At 43.9% G+C, this 24,180-nt stretch overlaps 1 protein-coding gene across 4 annotated transcripts in view; it reads right to left on the bottom strand.

Moving 5' to 3' along the window:
* Window positions 1-22,377, bottom strand: part of LOC127037045 (leucine-rich repeat and fibronectin type III domain-containing protein 1-like protein) — a 235,209-nt gene extending 212,832 nt beyond the window's left edge. For 2 of the 4 annotated variants that reach the window (XM_050928477.1, XM_050928476.1), the window contains exons 1-2: window positions 22,101-22,377; window positions 16,753-17,025 (exon numbers count right to left, since the gene is read on the bottom strand). The gene's annotated coding sequence lies outside the window, so the exon portion shown is untranslated. The remainder of the gene's footprint in view (window positions 1-16,752; window positions 17,026-22,100) is intronic. The other 2 variants (XM_050928479.1, XM_050928475.1) reach the window with 1 other exon arrangement.
* Window positions 22,378-24,180: the final 1,803 nt, after the last annotated feature.

The raw sequence follows: 24,180 nt of genomic DNA, 5'->3' as shown, positions 1-24,180 counted from the left end.
TTCGTCTGGATGCCCTAAGTACCTAGATTTGGTGACTAAAGCTCCAATTTGGCTCTAAAATGCCAATATATAGCTAACATGCTATTTCCTGAATCTTCTCACTACTTTACAGTAATATGAAAATAGTCCATTTTGACTTACGGAGCCTTGTGCCTTAACTAGCTACAGGCTTGGTACTTAAAATTAGGCAACATTACATATAAATGCATATAATTTAACAAACATACACATTTTATATGAAACAATTTTTAAATGTATTGGTGTGAAATGCACCCATCTAGGGAGGGCTAGCAAAAGGACTATGCAGCACTTATGCCCTCAAAATAGAAGAATACATATTGAATCAATGTTGATGAATATCTATTATAAAGGGGGCTCATTTCTAACTGCCACCACACATATGCAGTTCCCATTGATTTCAGTATGTATGTACCTGAGAGGAGGATTCGTCCCATGAAACATAAGGCAGAGGAACTTTGCCAGACCTTGGTCGAACTGAAGCTCAGTGGGCATTTTGCCCTTGAGCTGGTCTGGCCTACACTATATTTTGCAGTATCCCAGTCCTGTAACATTTAAGATGGGCCATGGGAAAGGCTACAAATATCAGTCAAGCTGCTCAAGAGGGTAATTTAATTAAACAGAACTTAAATGTTCATTTTTATCAATACACAAAGCTCCTGTCTGACACACACAAAGAAAACACAAAAAGCCAAAAATATTTAGAGTAGGCTTAACATGAGACAGAGAACCAGCATCCAATTGCAGATATGGAAAGTTTACGGTGTTCTTAATCTGAGTGTGTTGACTTAATATCTCTTATGTGTATTATGTTTATGATAGGAAAATAGGCACAGCAGAAAATGTGTGATCACAGCAGAATCTTTAACTCCCTGTAATACTGGGTAGAAAATACAGTCTAGGATTCTCTCAGTTGCTGATGACATAACACCAGGGGATTCAGAGAAAAGTTCACCTGAGAACAGAGTGTAAGTCTATAATTTTAAAACCCAGAAATGGCTTCTAATTATAGCGGGTGAAGGAAGAGTTGTGGAACAGTCAAACCTAAATATTTTGTAAATGCTAGGAAGCTCTGTTCATGCCTCAGGCTATATCTATACTATCGCAGGAAGTCGACCTAAGTTACGCTACTCCAGCTACGTGAATAACATAGCTGGAGTCAACGTAGTTTAGGTCGACTTCCTGTGGTATCTACACTGCACTGGGTCAACAGGAGACACTCTCCCATCGACTTAGCTTACTCCTCTCATTCTCGGTGAAGTACTGGAGTCGACCGGAGAGCACTCTCATTGATTTAGTGGGTATCCACTAGACCCGCTAAATCACCCCCTAATGCATCGATTGCAGCAGTGTCGATCCCGCAGTAGTGTAGACATAGCCTCAGAGACATCACATTGCCAGGTGCTCTGAAAGGGACATGTCTAAATTGGGACCCCTCATTCCGGGGCTCCAAAAACCCAACTGTCACATGTCAGATAGGTAATTAGTGATGTTGGGGGGGCCCTAAAGGGGCATGGTTTTCAGAGAGTGGGTGATCAGCACTTCCTGAAAATCAGGCTCCTTTATGGTGTCTCAATCTGGACAAAGAACTTAGGAGTCCCAGGTCCCCACCAGCCGACAACAAACTCCAAGTAAATTCTGTGCATCTAAATGCACAGAAAATGAGACTCCCCACCCAAAATCCTAGGTGTCACCAGGGTACTGTTCTTGTTTTAACATCACCAGATAGAGGAATTATACAGATTCACAGATAAGGCCAGCATGGATCTTCTAACCTGATCTCCTGCACATACAGGCCATACGACTACCCTGAATTAATTTCTGTATACACTAAGGATGCTTTAGATTGGAAAAATATCCAACGATGGAGAATCTGCCAGAGCCCGTAAATTGTTCCAATGGTTAATTACCCTCACTTAAAAACGTGCACCTTATTTCTAGTCTGAATTTGTCTAGCTCCAACTTCCAGCCATTGGATTGTGTTATACATTTGTCTGCTACATTGAAGAGCCATTTATTATAAAATTTTTGTTCTCCATGTTTTACTTAGAAACTAAGCAAGTCACCCCTTAATCTCCTCTTGGTTAAAACAAACAGATTGAGTTCCTTGAGTCTATCACTCTATGGCATGATTCCCAATCCTTTAATCATTCTTGGGGCTCTTCTCTGAATCCTCTCCAATTTATCAACATCTTTCTTGAACTGTGGACACTAGAACTGGACACAATATTCCAGCAGTGGTTGTACCAGAGCCAAATATAGAGTTAATATAACCTCTATGCTCGTCTTTGAGATTACTCCATTTATACAACAAAGATCACATTAGCCATTGTGGCCACTTCTTCACACCGGGAGCTCATGTTCAGTTGATTACCCACCATAACCCCAAGTCCTTTTCAGAGTTACTGTTTCCTAAACAGTGGGAGGAGAGATTAACATCTATGGGCCTATGCTGCTCCTGACTTCTCCCAAAGACAGTTAGCAGCAGCATCTATCCAATTACGTGAAGCCAGCCATTATGCAGATTTCATCTCCTATCCAAAAATAACACCATTTGCAATGCTCTCACTACCTTAATTTTATATATCATTGACAAGCCAGTAGAGGTACAAGTTTTGCTTAAACCACATGCCTGGCCAGAAGACAACAGCCTTTCCTTTTTGATGTGGGTCTTTCCAGAAAGACACATGCTTTTGTAATCTCCATTCTGCACATAAAGATATACTCTACAAGGGGGCACATCACGAGACCATTCCAAAATATCAGCCGGCACAGAATGTGACTGAAGCTTGTTAAGCAGTGCTTGTCACAGTGGGTGACATTCAGCCCAAGCAGAAGACAAGCAGAGTGGCAGAAGTGCATAGTGTTGTCCCACAAACTTACACAGGATTGTTTTAGGGGTCAAGACAAAGATGCCACATTTATTATTAATTCGTAACTATTAGCAAATACCTTAATGCTTATACACATACACTCTCACACACACACACACACACACACACACCCCAAAATGTTCTGCAGCTGCTGGATAGTTACCAGTCCTGATTGCAGTTTGAGTTTGCAGCTTGGGATCGGAGCTCGTGGCAGCTAACTGGCCAGGAAAGCTGAGCACGAGGAGGAGCCGGGTCTCTGTCGGGCGCGCACCGATGCTCCTTGATGTTGATAGCAGAACGTTACCCAAAGTCTCTCATCTCACCCTTCCCTTTTTATAGGAGTTTAGTTTGGATTCAAAGTTCCTAGGTCTTGCTGTGTCACGCCGCCTCTGGGTTTGCTTGATCACCCGTCGATTGCAGGCGTGACTGTCAGCCTGGGACCTGGCTTTGATTTTCTCTCTGTTGTTCTGTTGTCCTTTTCTTTTTAAGGTGGATGCTTCTTACTTTGTTTAGGGCTGTTGTCTAGGTCTTCAGCCGTTGGTATTTGAACTTTATCTCATCAGGACAGGCTGGGGCTGGAGGTTGATTCTATCACCCATGCATACCTCATTCACACATGTAAACTAAACTAATAAGATTACTGCAGGGTTTGCAGAAATGAAGGTTGGAGGAAGCTTTTACAAAATGGAGTGAGTGTTTTAAAATGGAGTTTGAATTACAATATGGAACAGAAGTTACAGTGTAGGCAAGTGAACAGAAGTTACAGTGTAGGCAAGTATAGTGAATAGTGAACAGAAGTTACATTAATAAAGTGAACAATTAAAAACAGTTTCATTTATCAGTTCTACAATAGGCCCCTTTACACAGCAGTGATTTAATTCTATAATACACTTGGATTGCCACACAACATGGCTAAGTTTCCAAGTCATTCTTCAATACCCCAAGATAATAAGAACAAGTGGCAAGGCATACAGCACACACCCAGAAATGGCAGCTGAACTTTCAACAACTGTTCAAAATTCATGTTTAGCACTAACCTACTTTGTTATTCTGAAAGGCCTAGAATTAGGAGCTATCATGATCTGCATTAAAAGTTTAAGTGTTTGAGTAGGTCCAAATTTCTTTCAAAGATTGGAACATGACAGGAGCCTTTTCTGAAAAACAGGTCATCAAAAAAAAAAAAAAAAAATAGGCCAGCAACATGATTTGGGAGCCCGCCTTTCTATTAATCAATTAGAAATGCAAAAAGCTCCCTTTTCTTTCACTAAAAAACCCATGCCGCACATTCTAGTTCTATTTTGTATATATTAGTTTGGTATAAATTACAGAGGTTTCAATTTAATTTTTATACTTCTAACTAATTTTAATACTCCCCTCAGCAAACCTGGACTCTGAACAAGGCACAAGAGCGGAAGAAGCCCATAGATTACTACCCCTCTCCTGTGCTTGGTTTAGGAGAAACTAAGTCTACTAACAAAAAGTCTCGTTCCAGCCTTAACAAGTCACGCTTTCTGTGGTTTGAGAACCACAATCAGCATCATGGTTAGTGACTACTGCTCTCCATTTTTCCCTCTAATGCTCACTCAGTTCTCTGCAGGTGTCTTCAAACCGCAGACCAGACGACCTATTTGCTCCACTAAATTACCTTCTTTTGGGGGACATTTGCTTCTGGGAAAAGGTGTGGTTAAAAGATTTATCATGGTCTCAGCCCTGCAAACATGTAAGCTACAGGACCACCCATGTGAGTAGAGTTGAGGGAATAACTGATTTTTTGGTTTACTGGCCAAAAGGAAAAATCTTTTTTTAAAAAAATTGTTCATTTCTAACCAAAACCATAAAAAAAACCTAGGGAAGGAAATGTTTTTGTTCAGACTTCTGCTAGATGAATATAAACATCTTGTAAAAACATGATTCTGAGAGTTTTGGATTTGCATGCACCATCAGTGTAATGACCCCTAGCACAAGTTATCTACTTGGTTTGAAACCAACAAATTCCATACTAAACCTCAGACTTCTACCACTTGTACTAAAGGAGTAACAACATTAGCTGTCAGCAGTAGGTTTTATTTTCCACATGGTTCATCCACTAAAGAGATATACAACACAGCGTGCGAGCACGCTGCATCCTTTTAATTGCCAAGTTACATTGCAACATAGCACATCCCAATACACATGCCAGGACAGTGCTGGTTTTCACCTCTACCCTAGCCAAACAAAGGGAGCAGACACAAGCCTCAGGCAACCACCTGTACAGATTATTCCTGTCAAATGCACAATTTAACTGCAGCAGAAGATTAAAGTTCACTGGGCAGGGAGGCACATGCTAAAATACACATTAAGCCTGGCTGCAGAATGCCAATCTCTGGTTCAATGCATGCAGGACCAGAAGAGTTTGACCCCCCTCTATGTTTATCAACAGTTTCACCCTGCAGTTCCCCTCCTGCCTGTAGGCTTTCAGGCGGATTGGTGGCCTAACACGAAGGTTTGGCTCATGGTTTTGATTTAATGTTTGTATAAACAAAAAGTAAAACACTGTCAGCCAAATCTTGAAGAATTCATGAGATCCTGTAAGAGGGTCACAAACAGACTGTGTTACAAATAAACCCCAAAAGTGAGATTCCAAACACAGACTCAACCGGAGCTCTGCCTGGCCTAGCCAATCACAGAAACTGTCATACAAGACGTGATGTATGGAGTATTTATTTTTATGGGCCTTTCAAGAAGAGATTTATACTCCTGGCACTTATGTATCAACAGCCAAAGATGGAGAGCTGCTAATTCAAAGATCAGGCCCTGCAGGCCTGCCAGTTCAGCCCAAAGACCTTATTTTCCAATCTCAAAACAGAAAGTTACAGCACAGTATAAGATCCTTTCTTTATGGGAATCATCGTGTTCCTATTATGCCTCTGGCGTTTAGGGCAGTGACAAAGCTCCTCTACTCCTGTCTGTTTCTGGCAAGTCTTTCAATGTTCCCCAGCTGTGCCCCAGGTTTTTCAATTTGGCTTCCACAGCTCTTCACCAGGTTGTTCTCAGGCAGCCTCATTTTTGCTTGCCTTTAGGTGTCCATCTTATTGCTACTCTGGTGATGGAATCAATTTCCATCCAAAGCACATGACCAATCCAACTCCAACACCTCCTGGCAATGATAGTGCTCAGATCGTCTTAGCTCCACTGTGCCAACAGATCTTGGTTTGAGACTGTTCTGGGCCAAAAAATATGGAGGATTTTTCTAAAGCAGGTTGTATGGAATGAAGACAGTTTGGGCATGTCATACTTTCTCATTGACCAGTATTCTGCACTATAAAGTAGTGTTGAAAGTACACAACTCTGATCAATCTTAAGTTTGGTTTTAGTGCTGTATTTTGATGATTTCCAGAACATATTTAAGCTTCTGAAGGGGTTCCTGGCTTTACTGATTTTGTTCCGGATGTCCTGGCTTGTTCCACTGTCCTGGCTGCCCAAGTAGGTGAACGTTCTTACACTGGGGAGAACATAATCCTCTTGCCATACTGGTAATGGTGAGGCAATATTAAAAGGTCCAATTTTCAGTCCAATTTGTTGGCTGAATGCATTGAGTCAAGTTGTTTTTTCTTGTATATCGTGTTGGGTATGTGATAAAAGAGTGACATCTGGAAAGTCCAGGTCTTCAAGGGATGAGAAGAGTGTCCATTTTATGACTCTTGGCATGTCTTCTGTTGTACACTGCATTACCCAGTCAATGGCAATACTGAAGAGGATTGCAGACATGAAACACTCCTGATGTACTTCTGTTTTTACTTCAAAACTGAGCTCACTGTGATCAACACTGCACGTAAAGTTGAAATAGAAGCTTTTGATGACGCTGATTATATGGAAAGGAATTCCATATGCCCACAGAATGCGCCATAGGCTGGTCCTGTGAATGCTATCAAAAGCCTTCTCAAAGTCTATGAAATTTATGTAGAGTTGCCATTGCCATTCTAAGCACTGTTCTATTATGTTTCGTAGAGCAAACATCTGGTCTGTGCATCCACGCCCTTTCCAAAAACCAGCTTGCTCTTTTCTGAGAATGCTATCAACTGCCTCTGATATAGGCTGGACTATGGTCTTATCTTTGCTTGGCACAGATAAAAGTGTGATACTACGCCAGTTATTACAATCACTAAAGTTCCTTTCTTTGGTATCTTCACTATAACCCCATTGGTCCACTCATCTGGCACTTTTTCCCTTTCCCAGCCTGATGTAAATAGAGTAGCCAGGATAGATGCTGCTAATTTAGGATTTACTTTGAACTATTCTGCATTCAGGCTTTCCCATTTTTTAAGGATTTGATGGTTTCAATGATCTCTTCCTTAGTTCGGGTGTCTATGTTGATATCAAGATCTTCATTGCCTCCTGGATGTTTGCGTCCTCTTTAGATGGCTCCCTGTTCAGCAATACTTTGAAATGCTCTGTCCAGCGCATTTCTTGCTCCTTTCTGGTTGTGAGTACGTGTCCCTGTTTGTTCCTGATGAGAGTGTTTGTTGGCGTCTGCCGTTTACCACTGATAAGCCGCGTCATTTTGTGTCCTCTGGTTTCCGTGCCTTGTCGTGGAGGGACAGCCTATGTGCTCTAACGATCCTCAGAGTCTGTTGGCAGGGCTCTCTGCTCCTGGCAAGTTCAACCATGCCGGATTGGACTGTGGGGGAGGGGCCAGACAAAACAGACACTCTGGTCTTCCAGCTTGAGGATTAGGCACAAGGCTAACAACCCTGTCCCGTAAAAAACAAAGTATGTTACAGAAACAGTGATTGAGAATTTATGGGAATGGAACACTCTTATTTGTATTACTGAGGGCAACAATGGCCACAACAACGGCCATTCTTCAGACAGTGCATAGTCAACCTGTCAAACTCACTACCAGAGGACGTTGTGAAAGCCAGGTCTATAACAGGGGTCAAAAAAGAACCAGATAAATTCATGGAGGATAGGTCCATCAATGGCTATTAACCAAGGTGGGCAGGGATGGTGTCCCTAGCCTCTGTTTGCCAAAAGCTGGAAATGGGCGAGAGAGGATGGATCACTTGATTACCTGTTCTGTTTATTCCCTCTGAAGGATCTGGCATTGGCCACTGTTGGGAGACAGGATACTGGGCTAAATGGACCTTTGGTCTGACCCAGTATGGCTGTTCTTATGTTCATAACGGCTCCCACTGTGAGCCCCAGAAAGCAGAGAGGCCAATACACTCTCACAAAACACAGAGCTCATTCCTCCCACTTTGTATTGTCAATGCAAAATACAATATGCACTCCACAGCTCCAAGTTAAGCACCAGTCCTCTTGGTACTGTGGCAAACCTGCTTTCCCAGCTGAGAATGACAGGAGCTTGTCTAACGATTTGGGGGGGGGGGTTCTTGGTTTCATGAGCACTACTCAGAGGTAAATGTTATCTTACTGAAAGGAACTTTGAACTCATTCTGTGGCACAAAGTGGCCATTTTTGCAGCTTCTCACCCTGCGCTCCCCCTCACAACCCTTGTCCAACACACAGAAATTAACAAATAGAATTTTAAATATGCCCAGTAAGGAGATAATCTTACAATAGAGGCTTTGAAGGTGATGGGAGATGGTTTCTGGAGAGGTAAGTTTGCCCTTTTCCCTTCTCCTTAGTACTCACAGCTTGCAAACAACAAACTTCAGTCTCCAGGGTTTGTGGATAGAGAGATATGAATATATGTTGCAAATACCTGGCTTAGGGGACAGAACTCACGGCCTTTGGCTACTTGTTCCATGAGATACAGTCTACCTGAATGAGCCTGACACTAAAGCTTGTTATGTTGCCTTCTTGGAGCTCCCCTGTAAACACACTGGACCAGGTCTCAATCCTTTCACCAGAGGGCAGTAGTAACACACACACACACACACACACACACACACACACACAGAGCACCTTACAGCTGGCTTTCAGCAAATTATTTGCAATGTCACAGTAAGTCATAGCTCACAGATCTCCAGAGCATAGTGAACCATACTCACTGTTGTCATCCCTGCAGCTCTGCCTACACCTTCAGAGCAAGGACAAGGAAAGCACCAACTGCCTTGATCCCTATGCTAGTAAAAGCTGGATCTGGAGCCTACTATTGGGCAGCACAATAGGAACAGGGCTAACAAACAGCAGCATTCTTTGTTTGTATTGTGCCTTGCATCCCAATGCATTTTATATACACAGCAATCGCTTCCCTCATCAATGAAATGCTGCTACCTCTGAAACAAAATAGCAGCTGTTTAAACTGCATGCAGCAACAGCTGTGGGGCAGGATGTAAACCATACAGGTATCCAATTAGATCTGCAGGTGGCACTTTGTACAGCTAGAACACAGCTACCTGGACTGGAGTTTAGTCAGGACACCGGCATCCATGTCCACCCTCCGACTCTTGCAAGGACCATGAGAATTCAGAAAGTATTTCTGCTCTCTCTTAAAAGAGGGTGGCTCAGACATCACAGCAATCCTTAAAACCTGGAACCAGTGTAATACTGAGTGTGAGGAACGCAGGTCATTCACACCTGCCACCACATTGTGACAAAAAAGTAGATTTCTAATTTGCATAGAGTTCACAAATCTGCATAAAGTACAGCGTGACAGCAGAGAGCTCAACTTCTCCCCAAACTCTAACTCATTCATAACACGCCCTTCCAGCCTTCTATCTGTCCCTCAGCCCCAAACTAACTCATTTAACATTCCCCACAACTCTCATACCTGCCCCAGTCCCCTATCAGCTCAACACCTCCACAGCCGCACCTACAGCTAGGAAATTCCTTCACAGACACTGCCAGGTCTGAGGGGGACAGCCGCAGGGCCTCTTTACCTTTCTTCTCCCAGCCCTATGCATCAGGGAGAGGAACCAACTTAGTTTTCATTGAGAGGCAAAGGGGAGAATGGGACAATCCTAAGCAATTATGTACCCCCCTCCCCACTTTTACAAGTAGGGTCAGCTGCTCCAGCTACCCCTTCCCATATCCAAAGACTCCTCCTGGCTCTTGAGCGCACATATGAGGCGGGGGTACAGGGGTTAACTGCCTCCCTTGATTGAGATGCCATCCTGAGGAGGCAGGGGAGTGGGGAAAGCAGCCAGAGGCAGGATTCCTCATATACTGGCAGGCAGGTCTGAAATCCCAGCATTAGCGGTCTGCTGCAGTATCACAGAAATGTAGAACTGGAAGGGACCTTGAAAGGTCATCAAGTCCAGCCACCTGCCTGTACAGCAAGACCAAGCACTGTCCCTCACAGATTATTTTGCCCCAGATCCCTAAATGGCCCCCTCACAGATTGAACTCACAACCCTGGGTTTAGCAGGCCGAAGGTCAAACCACTGAGCTATCCCTCCCTCCCTCCCCTGTAGCATCCTGGGTTTCCCTTTGGGGGATAGGAAAAGAGGATGGTTTCCCTATCCAAGCGTGGCCTAGTTCCAGCTTCACTTTTCTCCTCATCTTACCCTTCCCCATGCCCTCCCAGAAGGCATTCTGATAGCTTCCAGCTCGCACCCTATGCTATCATCACTCACATTCATGAGCAATTGATCACCCAGAATAAAAATGTTAAAAGATAAGAGGACTGAGGAAATGTGCTAAACACACTGAGAGGATGGGAGTAATAAAAATTAGGTGCAGTTGGAGTTTTAGCCAGAAAGAAAACCTCACAAGAGCAAAGGTGGGGAGCACTGGCTCAATTCCTTGCAGGCAGCCCGACAAAACTGCATAATCTGCAAACCTTCAATGGCAACAAAGAAGGAAATATCAAATTCTTGACTTGTAGCTGCACAATACCCAGAGCTTATTTCTGGCATTCTGTATGCCCTGGGCCCCCACAAACTAAGCCACTATTTTATCCCAAAGAATTTCCAAAATCAGATTCGCAAAACACTGTGCATATCATAAAAAAAGTCATTCATGAAACAGGTATGAAGTATAAATACAAAACAAAACTCCAGATAGAAACCTGCTGCAGCAGCAGCATCATAGTTTGGGGGTCTCAGAATTTACCAGCTGGTGAGACTAGATTAACTATTTGACTTTCACCTCTTATTTATAGAGCCCTGCGCAGATACCAAAACTTGGATCCTCATCTGATTTGCAAACATGTAGACATCCACGGATTTGCAGGGCTCTACTTACTTAGACAATTCTAGGTTTATAAAATGCTGCCATCTGAAGGCTTTTCTACAGCCCTTGTAAGAGGTGGGATCAGCACATCTGAGTGTTCAGATGTCTATATATTAAGATTTAATTAATCCCCTTGTCAGAAATCCATGTACAGAAGCCAGCAATTAAGCAAGACAACTGAACTGTCTTCTCACAGCTTAGAAACAGCACCTCCAGACAGGTGCTGAAGGAACAGTGGGCAGACGTCATGTTGCTATGACAAACTGCCCCGTCCATTATTCGTCCTGTAGGAAGCTTTTACAATTCAACAAGCTTAATAAGAGCTCTAATACAGTTAATGGTTATTAGCGTCCTTTTTTAATGGGAATTGGCAAGGACAAGGAAGCCATGTCTATATTATTGCTAACCCAATAAATACTGTCAATATATAACACCCTGTAAGTATCAGAAACACTCTAAGCAACTGTCGTAGTATAATTCCCAAATCTGGACCTTAGCGTCCAAAATATGGGTACTAGCATGAATTCCCCTAAGCTTAATTACCAGCTTAGATCTGATATGCTGCCACCAATCAGGAATTTTCCAGGGCCTGATACCCTCTGGTCCCCCCAAAACATTCCCAGGGGACCCCAAGATCCAGATTCCTTGAGTCTCACAACAAAGGGAAATAAACTATTCCCTTCCCCCTCCCTTCTTCCTCCCAGCTCCTTCCCGCCCTAAGAACACTAGGAGATCACCTGATATCAATACCTTGAAACACAACACAGAGAGATCAAGTTTCTCTCTCCCCCTCACCCAGAGGCAATACAAATTTACCTTTCCCTCCTTGCTTCCCACCAATTCCCTGGTGAGTACACAGACTCAAGTCCTTTGAGCCTTAACTAGGAGAAAACTCAAACAGGTCTTAAAGCAAAGCTTTTAATAAAAAAGAAAGAAAAAAAGTAAAAGGTTTATCTCTGCACTTTAGATGGTAAACAGTTACAGGGTCTTTCAACTTAGCCCACGTCCAGACTAACCCGCAGCATCGGCGGGTTAAAATCGATTGCTCGGGGATCGATATATCGCGTCTAGTCTGGACGCGATGTATCGATACCCGAGCGCGCTTACATCGATTTCGGAACTCCATCAACCCGAACGGAGTTCCGGAATCGACACGGAGAGCCGCGGACATCGATGCCGCGCCGTCCAGACGGGTGAGTACCTCGATTTTAGAAATTCGACTTCAGCTACGTTATTCCCGTAGCTGAAGTTGCGTATCTAAAATGGATTTTAATTCCTAGTCTGGACGTGGCCTTATAAACAATAGAAAGAAACTTTCTCCAGCAGAAACACAATTTAAGCTACTTCCAGCAAGTACACATGTAAATGAAAAAAAAAAAATTAAAAGACTATGACAGCCTTTTCTTACTCACAATTCTGAATAGATAAGAGACTGTAGCAGGGAGATTGGCAGAAACCTGGTTGCACCTCTAGTCCCGTCCAGGACCCAGAGAGAACAAAGCCAACCCCCAAATCCACAAACAAAGGCTTCCCTCCACGAGATTTGAAAGTATCTTGTCTCCTGATTGGTCCTCTGGTCAAGTGTTTGCAGGTCACTGTTTGTTAACCCTTTATAGGTGAAAGAGACATTAACTATCTGTTTATGACAGCAACTGCCTGCCTCTCACTTCTGTGAGACACTGTGACGTTGCACTCCATATGCTTTATAAAAATATGCTTGGAATGTGAATATAACTGGAATATATTTTATGTGAAAGGTCTCTTGCAAGGTATCATTACAAACCTTATAATCTACTGAGTGTGTTCATCCTATTTGTATGTATGTACCATCCTTGTATCTAAAACTAGAAATATGAAGTTAACTCTAAGGTCCTATTGTAATTGTGCAAAGTGTGGGCCATTAATGGTCGTTTAGAATCTTGATGGCACCCACTGACTAGGACAATTGGTTGTAGATGGTTTATTTACCTGCAAGCCTTCTTGTGGACATGGGGGCCAGCCTGTGGGTAATGAAGAATGAGGTCTTACAGTGACATGTGACCATGTCACCTAATACTGGAATTCACCTTAAACCTGGTGCTTTTCCATTTAGAAGGAGGAGTGGGAACCCAGAGAGACAAAGGTTTCACACCTTGGGCCAAAGCTATAAAAGGGGGCCAGTCATGAGAAATCCCCTAATTACCACCTGAGCTGTACCAGGGGAAAAGATTAGGCCCAGACTAGGAAGGAGTCTAGTCTGTGAAAGAAGCTTATTGGAACATCTCTGAGGGTGAGATTTACCTGTATTCAGTTTCTTAAATATATTGGGCTTAGACTTGCGTGTCTTTGCTTTATTTAGCTTGGTAACTTACTTTGTTCATCTGTTATTACTTGGAACCACTTGAATCCTACTTTTCATCCTTAATAAAATCACTTTCGTTTATTGATAAACCCAGAATAAGTGATTAATACCTGGGGGAGCAAACAGCTGTGCATCTCTCTCTACCAGTATTATAGAAGGCGGACAGTTTATGAGTTTACCCTGTACAAGCTTTATACAGAGTAAACCAGTTTTATTTGAGGTTTGGATTCCATTGGGAGCTGGAGACAGGAAACCTGCTGAGTAATTTTAGTTGAAGTCTGCAGCTTTAGCCGTGTGGTTCAGACCCTGGGTCTGTGTTGCAGCGGAGTCTGGCTCAACAAGACAGGGTTCTGGAGTCCCAAGCTAGGAGGAAAAACCAGCTCAGAGGTAGTTTCAGCACGTCAGGTGACAGTTCCAAGGGGGCCTCTTTGACCAAACCCATCACACACATTACTACTGCAGTCTTCACTCAGACAAAACTATAGTGGGAATTATGTCTGAGTAAGGACCGCAGTATGAACAGGGCCCTAGAGTTTTCTAAATCTCCCTTCAGGAAAAACCCCTCCCAGAAAAAATGACCCAAGATTGCACACGCTTAGCTATTTTTAAGTACATGTACTAGATTCGAGACAGGGGACGCCAAAACCCAGTTCGTAAGGCCCTTACCTAAAAGGCATGAGACAGAGCAGCCAAACATGTGGTCAGAAAAACAAAGTTTCTAGGGCCCATCCAGCATGGCTCCCAGTCCCGTCTCTCTTGCTCCTGCTCAGCTTTCTTTTCCTGTTTATACAGCCCAGCCCCAAGGATGAGGCAGGGTGCTCCTTGATTGCGCACAGGCTGTTTTAGCTGTAAGCTCCAGACTGTTTCTTAAAAGAGGTAGTACGTCATTTCTTCCTCCCCCGCCACCCTACCCCAGCCCCTGCCCCCCAAAACCCAGCACACTGTGCATTCTTTCCTGAGAAAAGAAAGTATTTGGTTGTCAATACTGAAGATAATCAGGAACATGGAAGTGATGGCATGGGTGGGGCTCTGGTTAGGAGCACATGTTATTCTCCAGGAAAGAGTAAACTTGAAAGCATCATGAGGTGCAAAGACTGGGCTGGGATTTCTTAATTTTTTTCCTCTCCCTCTTTGTGCTGAACAATCCCTTTCAGAAACTGCTGGGTGCCAAAGAGCTGCAACAAGGATATAAATAATTTCGTTTTGATAACAAATATATATATCTGGAACCATTAGCTTTAGCAAGAGGCGGAGTTATTTAGTCCTGCACAAGATTGTACTGAGTACACATGATTGGGCTCAGCAGAGGTTCAGTGATCCTAGAAATGTGTCTGGAAATGTGATTATGACTGATTAGATGAGAATATGCACATATTTCAAAGGAATTCTATTCCATAGTGAACTCCTGTCACAACTGGGCTGAGCACTGCCAATTTTCCCAGACTAATTGCTCTTCTGGAAAAGGACATAAAACCAAGCATTGGATCAGAGGCATACAGTTTCTCAGTTATAAAAATCAATGGAGATCCTCTTTTGAAATTATGCTCAAGAGTTCTCCTTTGTCCAATACCTCCCAATGCAGCAAATTTCACTTATTATAGCCATAGAAATGATTCCCCTGTTAGATTAGTGCAAATCCTACTGTAACATGCAAGCAGACTGACCATTCCATTTTCTGAAAAGAATATGATAAGAAGGCCAGAGACAAATGGTCCAAGGCACTTGGAAGAATTAAAGTTCTCGGCTGGCAGGCAACCTATCTGGTTGGGATCTGACAATGCTGCGACCTATGGACAGGTTTTCATATCACCACAATCCAACAGCTGGCTACTTTGGGATAGGGTGCTACCCCTTTATGAGTAGGCGGGCCTGGTAAGTCATCAGAAGGAGTGTAGGTAGTCCTCGACTTTACAACATTCAACTTACAACAAATGGCACTTATGACATTTCTGAATTGACACCCTGATTCAACGTACGACAATTGGTTTCGACTTTACAATGCTCAGTTCCACAGTGGAGTAGATTGAGGTTCAGAGTTACAATGTTTCAATTTACAACGCAATTTTCAGGAACCAATTGTGTCATAAGTCCAAGGACTGCCTGTACGTAGTGATAACAGAAAGAAGCCAGGAACTCCATCTGGAGCTATGGTGCGTTCTTGTGGCTAATAAACCAGGATTTGGCCTTGAACCCCTGGACTCTTTGCATTTCCTGAGCTCCGAGATCCTGCTGATCCTGTGTCACACAGTTGCCATGGCCTAAATGTTCAAACATGGTCAGTGAGTTGGGGAAATAACCAATCATAATCTCTGAATTTTATAGAGCCCTTTTCTTCAGCAGATCCAAAAGCACATTATAATAAGGCAAGCATCATTATCCCCATTTTTCAGGTGGGGAAACTGAGGCAAAGAGAAGCAAATGGATTTACCAGCAGATCAGTGGACAAGCTGGGAATAGAAGGCAGGTTTCTTAAGTCCCAGTCTAATGCTCTATCCATCTGGCCATACTACCTCACAACTTGAAACACTTGAAGGGAAGCCCAATTTACAGAATGTACTAAAACTCAGACTTCTTTTAAGTGCTCACTTGGGCTCCCAGAATCCCTAGTGACTTCTGCAAATGTAGGCCTGTGAGTTTTTAGCTTTGTAAAAAGAGGAGAAGTGATCTAATCAGCTCGATCACACTGATGTGCCAAGTAATTATCACGGTAGCATTTCATTAACACCCACTACCAGAACAGCCAGCTAGAAAAAAATAAAAGAAAAAGGCCAATTAATTTTCACAGGAAATTTGGGATGGGGGAGAGGTGCTGAAATTTCCCATTAACATTTTTCAGTTAAAGATAAATTGGACAAAAATTGTTTCTGAACACCATTTTCTGTATAGCAAATAAACCCAATTGCTTTCAATTTAGAAAAAAAATGAAACCTAAGTTTTAAACCAAAACCTGAAAATGTTTACCAATCAAATTTAGTTTGTTTTTTTTTTCCATTAAAAACAACGCCAAGGCTTTCATTTCTGATGAAAACCCAAAATTACTTTTCACCAAAACCATTTCTATTGGCAATCTCAGCAGAAAGACAACAGATCGACTGAAAGGAACACAGAGGCTGAAGTTGCCTAAAGATGGTTTATCTAGGTACACTGGACCCAGAGAAACCTTGCACAGTCACTTCTGGTCTCATGCTGTACCTTTTTGTGGATGAAGAGAGCACCCGTCTCCAGAGAGGACTCTGGCACCTTTCATCAGCAAATTATTTTAATGGATGAATGAGAGGTTTTACATCAGAGTCTTTGCTGTCTTATTCTATCTGGTGTGGAAGATGGTCTGTGTGTTCCCAGTAAAGTTTTATCTACTAACTGCCCCCCAACACACACACAAAATGGTAAGAACAGTCCTACCTGAGCAAGAACTTGAGCTGTTGAGGCCAGTTGGAGCTGGATTGATCAGTTCTACCCAGCACAACAGTGAAGCTCCAAATTGTAAAATTGCTCATTAAAGTTTCAGACAAGGCAATCTGAGCTGCCAAGTTCTGAACTTCCAAATAAAGTCTCTCTCAAGGCCCTCATGTTTCAGTCACCTCACTAGACCACTGAGCAGATACTTGGCAAGAGCTGAAAGATGTGGTGGATTCTCTGTCAGCTGGACTCTTCAAATCAAGATTGTATGTCTCGCTAAAAAAATCACAGAATCATAGATTATTAGGGTTGGAAGGGACCTCAGGAGATCATCTAGTCCAACCCACTGCTCAAAGCAGGACCAATCCCCAAATGGCCCCCTCAAGGACTGAATTCACAATCCTAGGTTTAGAAGGCCAATGCTCAAACCACTGAGCTATCCCTCCCCACAAATTGGACACATACCTATCTCCTAGGACTGGAAGGGACCTTGAAAGGTCATTGAGTCCAGCCCCCTGCCTTCACTAGGCAGGACCAAGTACTGATTTTTGTCCCAGATCCCTAAGTGGCCCCCTCAAGGATTGAACTCTCAACCCCGCGTTTAGCAAGCCAATGCTTAAACCACTGAGCTATCCCTCCTCCTCATACAATGCCTATGTGGACCAACTTCAAAAAAAAAAAAAAAAAAAATATGACCTCACCCAACTGGTGTCACTCATATCCTGGGACCAACATGGCTACAACACGGTAAAAAAATACACTTAACCAGAACTTATGGGCCCGATACAAGACCTTTTTGTGCAATTCCCTAGCCTTAGTTATGTAGGTGATCAGACTATATGATCATTAGGTTTCCTTCTGGCCTTAACAACGAATCCCTGTTAAATGCCTCACTCTGAAAAAAAAAAAAAAAAAAAAAAAAAACAAGATGAAGGAACTTAACTGTGAGCTTTGATGTACAGACTTGAAACTCACCTATTAGAAGCCAATCTGCATTCTTAAATGGGCATCTGAATTGCTTCTTAGATAACACATGCAGCACATTTCTAGTTAGAACAAACACTAGTTCCCAATGACAAGCTGTGGCACTCTGTACCTCAAAACAGCACCATGGAACCCCCATATTCAACAATGTCATATAATTATGATATACTCTATACAAAGTATGCCTTGTGAGCTATTATTTTAAAAGTCTTGATCTGTTGAACATTAATACCTGGTTAGAGTGTATGTGCTATCATCATATGGGAAGTTATGAAGTTTTACTATGTGTTTGTGTTACTGAAATACGTTGGAGCCTTTCAGATACAACAATGGAGCAGCCAGACATGCTGATGGCCTACTGAAGAGAATTCACACTCCCAAGAACTATCCCAGGATCTGTATACAATGGAGACTTCTCAGAGATAGCATGAAGACAATGGAGACTGCTTGACTCGTGTCATAGCATAGGGTCTTTCCAGCAATTATAGAAGAGGAAAAGTGACATCATAGAATATCAGGGTTGGAAGTGACCTCAGGAGGTCATTTAGTCCAACCCCCTGCTCAAAGCAGGACCAATCCCTAGACAGACTTTTTTGCCTCAGAGCCCTAAATGGCCCCCTCAAGGACTGAATTCACAGCCCTGGGTTTAGCAGACCAATGCTCAAACCACTGAAACCACTGAGTTATCCTTCACTTGGCCTCACATTCCCCTCACAACACAACACCTGGAAACACATCTGGAGGACAAAGACTGACAAGGGAAAGGTAGTCCTGGGCTGAAAAGGAGTCCTAGCCTGTGTATGGAAGATCTGTAACGTGCTTGTACTATCAGGGTGAAACACTGCTTGATTCAACCCGTTTAGTTTATAGAACTTAGGTTGTGCACCGATTTTTTATTTTATTTGGTAACCATCTCTATCCTTTATGCCTACCACTTAAAATCTATCTTTCTGTAGTTATTAAACCTGTTTTATGTTTTACTTAAAACAGCATATTTTGCTTGAAGTGCTTGGGAAACCTCAGCTTAGGAACAAAAGCTGGCGCATATCCTCTCCACATTGATGGGGAGGCAGATGGGTAATAAACTTACACTGGTCAGACTTCTGACCAGGGCAAGATGGCACAGGTGTGGGGTCCTGAGCTAGGGGGGAATTGGCTGGAGCCTCTCTGTTGTTGGTTTATGAGTGTCTGGGAGAAGCATTCATGTCTGTATAAGTGCAGCACCTGGTGAGATTTGCAGCTTGTCACAGTACCACAGTGAGATAGAAACCAGGTTGATGGGTCAGAGGGCTTAGCCATACCCGTCATGCAAGCGTCCTAAAGCCCCTATTTATTTCTGACCCACCAAAGGATTCTGATTTTAAACTTGACTTTAGCCAGTGCTCTCCTGGGGCATGTATAAATTATACTTTAGATTCTCGTGTGTTACAGGTGTAAAATCACAGCACAGTCTAAACCATGCACTTAGAGCCTAAGATGACTGGGTGGCTCTGGGAATTGGTAATTGACGATAGACTGGTTCAGCTCTAGGTCATCAGTTCAAACCCAGGGCAGGTCAATGGCTGTTCAGTTTCCACCTTAAAAAATGACTCTCAAACCAATTCCTACTGGACACAGACACAGAATGGGCCCCCTTGTGGTAATCTCAGCAAGGACTGAATAGGCTCAGAGAATTCTCTTTCATCACAGGCTGGCAGGGAGTAAGACTTGCATTGTCAGTGCTGTAACCAGTTCTGTGGTGAGGTTCTCACACAGCAGGGCTGCCAAAGCTAGCACCTCTCAGCAATGTTAAATTCACACAAAAAGTTAAAAATCAATGCATCACTTCATAATGTGAGAAGAATCGTACCCGGTTGTCTTTAAACTATAACTTTTGGGGTTTATGAGATAATCTAATATCCTTGAGTCTCTAAACAGTCACATTTAAGTCTACAATGATGCTTCCTCATTCTCCCAACATAATTAGTTTCAACTGGCTTCTTAGAAGCAAAGAGCAGCCAGTATATTTTGTAGTAGCATTCCTGAACAGAAGTGATTTTGACATCCACTCACCTTTTTACTAAAGAATCTATTTGGGCCTCACCAATTCAGAATGATTTTCTATCAGTTGAGTCAAAGCTGTATTTTAGCCTGGTCCCTGAGCAGCATAATTGCTTTTATCTGAAAGCTATCTTGTACCTACAAGCAATATTTTAATGCATATCATGGCATTTAAGAAGAAGCACTTTATCTTTATTCTGATCAGAAAGGAGGGTGAAATCAATCTTAACTCCTGATAAAATTTTATTTAAGAAGGTGGAAGACCTCTTCAAGATTTAACGAGGGATTAAATGGCATACATACTTCATATGAGTCTTTACATGCCTGTGCTCCCAGCTGCTGTGTATAGAAGGAAAACCTTCACAAAAATAACCTTAAAGGGAAAAGCATCTTGCATCCTTAAAACAAACTCTCTTAGGTAACTATGCTATTGTGATGTTTCAAACTCCTATTAGATAAAAAAAACAACAACTCTGTTGCTCGCAGATTTATGTCTGGTTCTTTTGGAAATGATGCTCCGCAGTGAATGATCTTGGGAGGGTTCTTCCTATCAGAGCAAACTCAGTTCAAACCTACAATTTATGCAGTCATTTCATTTTTTTATTATGTGCATCACCTTAGCAGGTCTCAATGACAACACCATAATCTCTTACATGAGAACTGTACAGTGTCCTGTAGTTGCAGGTCATTTAACCAGCTGCAGACAGCAAAGAAACCTGAAAAGATGTTCTGACTGAATGTAAATACAACTGATACTTTAAAAAAATCAACTATGATCCATTTATATAGCTCCACTTCATCCTATCACTGCACAAAACATGAGCCTCGCATAGACAACAGCACCGTATAGCTTATCAGGATTCCTTCCCTTCAGCTAGTTACAACACATTACGTGTAACCCTTGAAAATGTGTATAAAGTGAAATGTTAGAAACCTTTTTTGTAAATTATATGCCACAATTAAACAAACACACACACACACACACACACAGAGAAAACCAGCCTAATTCTTATCAAGCTTTGATTTTGACAGGTCTTGGCTTCTGGATGACATTTTAAAAAAAAACGTTTTCAACTATGAGGCACCAATAATTTAAATCAGGAATAGTACAAAGAGGAAAATGAAGTGCCTGAGAGAATTCCGTTGAGAGTTTTATTTTAGCCATCACATATGATCAAGTTACCAATTACAAGGAGCCTTGTTCAGTGTAAAATCAACTCTGACTTGCTCTGTAAAGTATCAGAGGGGTAGCCCTGTTAGTCTGGATCTGTAAAAGCAGCGAAGAGTCCTGTGGCACCTTATAGACTAACAGACGTTTTGGAGCATGAGCTTTCCGACGAAGTGGGTATTCACCCACAAAAGCTTATGCTCCAAAACGTTTGTTAGTCTATAAGGTGCCACAGGACTCTCTGCTGCTTTTGCTCTGTAAAGTCACTCACTGAATAAGCAGCATTCTCACTTATCAGCAGGTGTTTGTAATGTTAAGGCTGGATCTCATTTCTCTTGAGAGAGAGAGAGAGAGAGAGAGACAGAGACAGACAGACAGTGTTAAAACACTGGCACAGCAACACAAGGCACATCTGACAATGACAATGCAATTTATCAAGAACTAGGAAAAAAAATCATGAAACTGTTAAAAGTCTCTTCATCCCATATTATTTATCTTCTGGCTGATGCTGAGAAAATGTTAAGAAGCCGAGGCAAACACTAATGCAAACATAATTAAAAAATTAGATGCTGTTTGTCCCCCTTATCAGTTGAGCCTCTCTCTCTATTGATAGCAAACACTGTATCTCCTAGACAGCATACATACAAAGTCAAGATTTCTCTCTTCATCACCTGTTTTCTCAAGTTTAACTCCTATGCATTTTTAACAGCATGGAAATCAGGACATCAAGGAAACAAGGAATATTAAAACCCTCCCAAGTGCTTCTTTCATAGCACCAACAACTAGAGCTTTCTAAACCTTTTTAAAAAATTAACTAACCCTCTAGATAAACATAGGGCCAAAAATCCAGACATGTTTGTAAAGGGAAATGAGTACATGCCAAAGCTCCCGACCCCTCCCTCCCCTAGCTTTGACTTTCACTGGCCACCATGTACATATTCCTTCTTTTCCAGATCTAAGGCTCTGAACCAGAAGAAGAGGTACTGAGTCCCCGACACAGCAGGATCAGGGCTGCACCATTCCCAGGGGATAACACCTTGCAGAGCTGGGCAGCGCTGTCACCCACCATCCAAACCCGCAACATCTGCGCTTCCCTTGCGCGCCAGATGATGTCTGAGGAGCCCAGGCAGGTCTGGAGAGTGGAAAGCGGGAGAATTACCTTGGAAGAGGTGGAGGCGCTGGCACTGCAGCGGTCCGGGGTGGGCAGGTTACCTCCCCAGCTCTCTGCCCACGGCCAAGCAGGAGTCGCAGCTGCCCAGGGGCCCCTCGGTGGGGCCGCCCAGCGGCTCAGTCCCGCAGGCTGGTTTCTCCGGCCGCCCTCCGGTCCGTAGGAAGAGGAACAAATCACATCCAGGTTTCGCCCCAAAGGGAATCCAGAGCCCGCTGTAAATCCGCCCAGCAGGCGGGCTCCCCGGTCACGGCGCAGGCAGGGCAGGGCAGGGCTGAGGCGGCTCTGCGGGGCTCAGCCCGGCGGGCGGCTAGCTACAGAGCCGGCGGGGCGGGGGGCTCTTCCATGCGCCCCCCGGCCCGGCGCCAGGACCAGCACGGGCTGAGCCGGCCTGTCTCCGGGACCCCCTGCACCGCGCCTGGCCGGTCCTGGGGCGGGGGACCCGGCACCGCTGCTACTGCTGCGAAGCTCCGGGTAACGCAACGCGGCGGCGGCTACATGGCCGGGGCGCGAGGCTCAATCCGGCCCCGCTCCTGCCGCCGGAGCTGCCCGGCGAGCTCCGGAACAGGCGGTGGCAGCGGCTGGGGACGCAGCCCGCCGGGCTCAGGGAGGCTGGGGAGGCGGGCGCGCCCTCATGCCGGAAGAGCGGAGCACGCGCGGTAGCGGCTGGGCTGCCGCCCCCCCCTCCCCCGCAGATCCCTATTGGGGAGGGGCTGCGGCGGCTGCTCGCGCCCGGCGCTGGAGGCGGGAAGGCGGGAGATGAGGCGGCTGGAGCGCGGTGCCTGCGGGGCAGGGGCAGGGGGTGAGGGTGAGGAGCAGCTGGGGGTGAGCGTGGTGGTATGTAAAGTGAGGCGTAGTCTAGACTGGCAGACTCCTAACACATTCCGAATGGAGGTGTCAGGTGCAGACTCCTTGGAAATCTGAGACACCCTCAGGGGTCCTAAGACCACCAGTTTAAAACTACTGGGCTAGAGCAGGGGGAGCGGGAGCTTCCGTCTCTCCGCTCCAGAAGAAGAGATTCAGTTGCATTGGGAAGTGGCAAATTCAAAACAGATACCGGAGGGAAATATGTTTTCACACAAGGTGTGACTAGCCTGTGGAGCTCACTTCTTCTGGCAGGATGTCCTACTGGCTAAGAATTTAGCAAGGCTCAAACAGAGGTGAGACATCTATGTGGTTAACAAGACTTTCCAGAGTTATAAATAGTTAATACTAAGGGAGTATAGGACAAAAACAAGGAGTCATCTGGTGACACCTTTAAGACTAACAGATTTATTTGGGCATAAGCTTTCCTGGGTAAAAACCCCACTTCTTCAGATGCATGGAGTGAAAATTACAGATGCAGGCATTATAGGACGAGAGATAAACCCTCATGTTTTAAAGGCAATCTCTATTAGTGATAAGGGTAGGACCATCATGGGAGGTTTTTATTGCCTCCCATCTATGTACTGTGGGGGTTCTTGCACTGTCCTCTGAAACATCTGGACATTGTCAGAGATAGGGCATCTGTCTAGTCCATTATGCCAATTCCCACACTTCTACTTGGAGAGCAAGGGGTGGGAAAGCATATGGGTCTGTGAGGGGTTAAAGCTACAGCATCTTTAATCTAAATTTACATTTATTTTCCCCATTCCTGGGGAACCTCAGAGTCCTCGCCTGCATTTATTCAATGCAGTTTGTGGAGTATAGGACACTTGGTCACTCCCGCCCATTGCTGCACATGTCAAGCTGCCTGCACAGCTATTCCCTATTATTGTGGGCCCAAACATTCAGAAATGGCTGTTATTTGGGGTGCCCCAGGATCTGGGTGCTCAAATTGGGACACTTTAAAGGTGCCTCATTTTTCCAGTGCTGCTAAGCATCAGCAGCACTAATGAATTCAGCTATGGTTGTTTTGGACTTCTAAAAATCAGGCCTCTTTTAAAGTGCCTCAGGGTGGGCACTCAGAAACCCCAGCACCCCAAATCACTAGCTCTAGCTAAGAGTTTTAGCCATAGTGCACAAGGGGAGGTGCTAGGAGCACTACTGCATGTTCTGCAGGCTGCTGGAGAGAATGGCCTCGCTTCCCATA

This window comes from Gopherus flavomarginatus, chromosome 18 (genome assembly GCF_025201925.1).
Source record: "Gopherus flavomarginatus isolate rGopFla2 chromosome 18, rGopFla2.mat.asm, whole genome shotgun sequence".
In the NCBI taxonomy this organism is placed as follows: Eukaryota; Metazoa; Chordata; order Testudines; family Testudinidae; genus Gopherus; species Gopherus flavomarginatus.
This window is presented reverse-complemented; position numbering and strand designations above follow the sequence as displayed.